Genomic DNA, 4,855 nt, shown 5'->3' on the forward strand with positions numbered 1-4,855 from the left:
CTCAGAAGAAATAGGCTAAAAAGTACAAGGTCATTTATTCAATAAAAGGGTGACCAAAACCATACAGATGCCCATGATTGTAAAAGTATAGGGACTTGAGTGGCAGCTCCCCCGACTGCCTTCCCTGTGTGGTGGGTGTGGCCCAGGTGGAGAGCGAGAGCAGCCAGTGTGTCCCAACTAAGTGTTAGTGCAATTAATTCAACTCGAAAATCCTTTTATACACAAAATAAAAAACATTTTAATGGCAGTTTTGTACAGCATTTCACTTCATATAAACCTCCATAATTGTTATTATATTTTTTTCTCCACCCTCGATATGTACATAGCTATAGTGTCATTTTCGTACGTAGCTATATGTACATAGGTGTCTATTCACAGACATAACACCACTCGTATGTGTACAGCTACTGAAATATAGTATAAGTATTATCGTAGAAACATCTTAGTAAAATAAAACATCTCAAATCAAATTTTATTAGTCACATGCACCAAATACAACAGGTTATTTACGAGCCCCTAACCAAGTGCAGTTTCAAAAAAATATGGATAAGAATAAGTGATAAAAGTAACAAGTAATTAAAGAGCAGCAGTAAAAAATAACAATACATACAGGGGTGGGGGGGGGGGTGCCGGTACAGAGTCAATGTGCGGGGGCACTGGTTAGTTGGAGGTAGTATGTTCATGTAGGTAGAGTTATTAAAGTGACTATGCATAGATGACAACAGAGAGTGGCAGTGGTTTGGAGAGGGGAGGGGCAATGCAAATAGTCTGGGTAGCCATTTGACCAGATGTTCAGGAGTCTTATGGCTTGGGGGTAGAAGCTGTTTAGAAGCCTCTTGGACCTAGACTTGGCGCTCCGGTACCACTTGCCCTGTGGTAGCAGAGAGAACAGTCTATGAGGCTGGCTGGAGTCTTTGACAATTTTAGGGCCTTCCTCTGACACCGCCTGGTATAGAGGTCCTGGACGGCAGGAAGCTTGGCCCCAGTGATGTACTGGGCCGTTCGCACTACCACCTGTATTGCCTTGCGGTCGGAGGCCGTGCAGTTGCCATACCAGGCAGTGATGCAACCAGATGCTCTCGATGGTGCAGCTGTAGAACCTTTTGAGCATCTGAGGATCCATGACAAATCTTTTCAGTCTCCTGAGGGGGAATAGGTTTTGTCCTATTCACGACTGTCTTGGTGTACTTGGACCATGATAGTTTGTTGGTAATGTGGAAACCAATGAACTTGAAGCTCTCAACCTGCTTCACTGCAGCCCCGTCGATGAGAATGTGGGCATGCTCGGTCCTCTTTTTCCTGTAGTCCACAATCACCTCTTTTGGCTTGATCACATTGAGAGAGAGAGGTTGTTGTCCTGGCACCACACGACCAGGTCTCTGACCTCCTCCCTATAGGCTGTCTTGTTGTTGTCGGTGATCAGGCCCACTGTTGTGTCATCGGAAAATGTAATGGTGTTTGAGTCGTGCCTCGCCGTGCAGTCATGAGTGAACAGGGAGTAGAGGAGAGGGCTGAGCACGCACCCCTGGGGGGCCCCTGTGTTGAGGATCAGCATGGCGGATGTGTTGTTACCTACCCTTACCACCTGGGGGCGGCCCATCAGGAAGTTCTGTATCCAGTTGCAGAGGGAGGTGTTTAGTCCCAGCGTCCTTAGCTTATTGATGAGCTTTGAGGGCACTATGGTGTTGAACGCTAAGCTGTAGTCAATTGTTACGAATCCCTTTTGGCCCGACAGTCTAGGGGGGGGATGGTAATGAGATGCGTAACATAACTCATACAAATTATAATTGTGACAAAAGTAAAAGTGTGAACGTAATAACCAGGACAACTGAAATCTACCGTCAAACTCAAGGTTTATTTATAAACACACGGTAATGGAGGGAGCAGGAAAAGGGGCTGAGCTGGACCCAAGGAAAGAAACAATAAGTATTCAAAACACCCCTAAGCTAGACTAGCCTATTTTAACAACAGCTAACTAACTAACCAAAAAGACAGTGGGTGGTCCGCCCAGTTCTAACTACTGTATTTAACAAAGTTTACCTACGGGTAGTGTATGCCCATGGGCGACTTGTCTTGGTTTCCCCTTTTCCCACCAGCAAACACCATAAGCAAAAACAATACTCACAGGTGATGACAAAGTGCTATGGAGGTGCTCAAACAAAAGAGAGGTCTAAGACACAAAGCGAGTGAAACAGAGAGATCTACATACATGGCAATTACAGAGAGATTGAGCTCTAGAGCAAACAACTGATGGGGTTTTTAAACCAAGGGAAAGGAACTGTGATAGGGTAGGAAACAGGAGGAGGTGTGTCTTCTGATTGATGATTGATTGTTGACTGATTGGGGAGTGATGATTTTCACCTGTGAGGGGAGAAGGAGAGAAAGGAAACACACACAGGATACACACACAGACACAGGATACCTGTATCCGTAACATCAATGAATAGCATTCTCACATAGGTGTTCCTTTTGTCCAGGTAGGAAAGGGCAGTGTGGAGTGCAAGAGATTGCATCATCTGTGGATATGTTGGGGCTGTATGCAAATTGGAGTGGGTCTAGGGTTTCTGGGATGATGGTGTTGATGTGAGCCATGACCAGCCTTTCAAAGCACTTCATGGCTACTGACGTGAGTGCTACGGGTCAGTAGTCATTTAGGCAGGTTACGTTAGTGTTCTTGGGCACAGGCACTATGGTGGTCTGCTTAAAGCATGTTGGTATTACAGACTCAGACAGGCAGAGGTTGAAAATATCAGTGAAGACACTTGCCAGTTGGTTTGCGCATGCTCGGAGTACACAACCTGGTAATCCGTCTGGCCCTGCGGCCTTGTGAATGTTGACCTGTCTAAAGATCTTACTCACATCAGCTGCGGAGAGCGTGATCAAACAATCTTGATCGCAAAACAGTCCTCCTGTAGATTAGCATCTGCTTCATCTGACCACTTTTTTACTGATCTAGTCACGGGTGCTTCCTGCATTAATTTTTGCTTGTAAGCAAATGGAGGGCGAGGGAGAGCTTTGTATGAGTCTCTGTGTCTGCAGTATAGGTGGTCCAGAGTTATTTTTCCTCTGGTTGCACATTTAATGTTGATAGAAATTTTGTAAAACTGATGTAAGTTTCCCTGCATTAAAGTCCCAAGCTACTAGGAGCGCCGCCTCTGGGTGAGTGTTTTCTTGTTTGCTTATGGCGTAATACAGCTCATTCAATGCTGTCTTAGTGCCAACCTCTGACTGAGGTGGTATGTAAACAGCTACGTAGAGTACAGATGAGAACTCTCTCGGTAGGTAGTGTGGTCTACAGCTTATCATAATATAGTCTACCTCAGGCGAGCAATAGCTTGAGACTTCTTTAGATATAGTGCACCAGCTGTTATTTACAAAAATACATAGTCCGCCGCCCCTTGTCTTACGAGACACCGCTGTTCTATTCTGTCGGTACATCGTATAACCAGACAGCAGCTGTATGTTGATATTGTCAACGTTCAGCCACGACCCCGTGAAGCATAAGATGTTACAGTGTTTAATGTCCCGTTGGTAGTGTTTATCTTCCACATAACTCAATTTTATTGTCCAAAGATTGCACATTTGCTAGCAGAATTGAGGGAAGTCGGGGTTTATTCGATCGCCTTCGAATTCTCAGAAGGCAGCCCCTCTTTCTCTGCCTCCTCTTCACACAGATCACGGGGGTCGGGGTCTGTTCTCGAGGGAGCCGTATATCCTCCGCTTCGGGCTCGTCAGAGTCGTGAAAGAAGAAGAAGGATTTTGCTAGTCCGTGGTGAGTCATCGCAGTTCTGATGTCTAGAAGTTATTTTCGGTCATAAGAGACGGTAGCGGCAACATTATGTACAAAATAAGTACAAAAATAAGTTACAAACACTGCAGATAAACGAACAAAAAAACACAATTGGTTGGTGGCACGTAAATCATCTGCCTTCTGCTCCAGCACCATCTTACATTCATCATATTGTGCTCTAAAAATACAGAAGTCATTAAAACACCCGTTTGCCAAAAAAAAAGTACTGTTAAAATTGTGTGCTTCTTGGGATATCGGCCCCTCTAAGTCTAAACTATGTTGCGCTACTGAAGCGGTGCAGCGGTGGCCAATCCGGACCCGATTATTTCCTCACCTGAGTAGCCTAATTTCACTGCCAAAGGGAATACCTGACAGCTTGAAAGACATTTTGGACACTACAGTGAAAATGGTTAACTTTGTTAAAGCAAGGCCCCTGAACTCTCGTGTATTTTATGCATTTTGCAATGATATGGGCAGCGACCATGTAACGCTTTTACAACATACAGAAGTGCGCTGATTATCAAGGGGCAAAGTATAGACACGTTTTTTTTAAGAGATGAGCTTAAAGTTTTCTTTAACTGAGCATAATTTTCACTTGTCTGACCGCTTGCATGATGACGTGCCTCCAGTCCACTTACTGATATCTGAAATTACGACAAGCGGTTCTGTGAAAATTGAATTTAAATCAGAAGCCACAGCCAGATTTCTGGACTCGATCAGAGTTTCTTGCCTTGGCAAATCGCGCTGTTAAGACACTGATGCCCTTTGCAACCCCCTACCTATGTGAGAGTGTATTCTCGGCCCTCACTAACATGAAAACTACATACAGGCACAGGCTGTTTTGGAAATTCTTTAAGACTGAGACTCTCTCCAATATAACCCAACAGAGTTATGTGCATCCGTTCAAGCACACCCTTCTCACTAACCTGTGGTGAGTTATTCACAATTTCTGATGAACAAATAAGGTTTTGTATGTAAGATGGTTACATAAAGAGCAAAATTATTGATTATTATATTATTATTTGTGCCCTGGTCCGATAAGAGCTCTTTGTCACTTCCCACGGG

The sequence above is a fragment of the Oncorhynchus mykiss genome, chromosome 9, assembly GCF_013265735.2.
Source record: "Oncorhynchus mykiss isolate Arlee chromosome 9, USDA_OmykA_1.1, whole genome shotgun sequence".
NCBI classification, from domain to species: domain Eukaryota; kingdom Metazoa; phylum Chordata; class Actinopteri; order Salmoniformes; family Salmonidae; genus Oncorhynchus; species Oncorhynchus mykiss.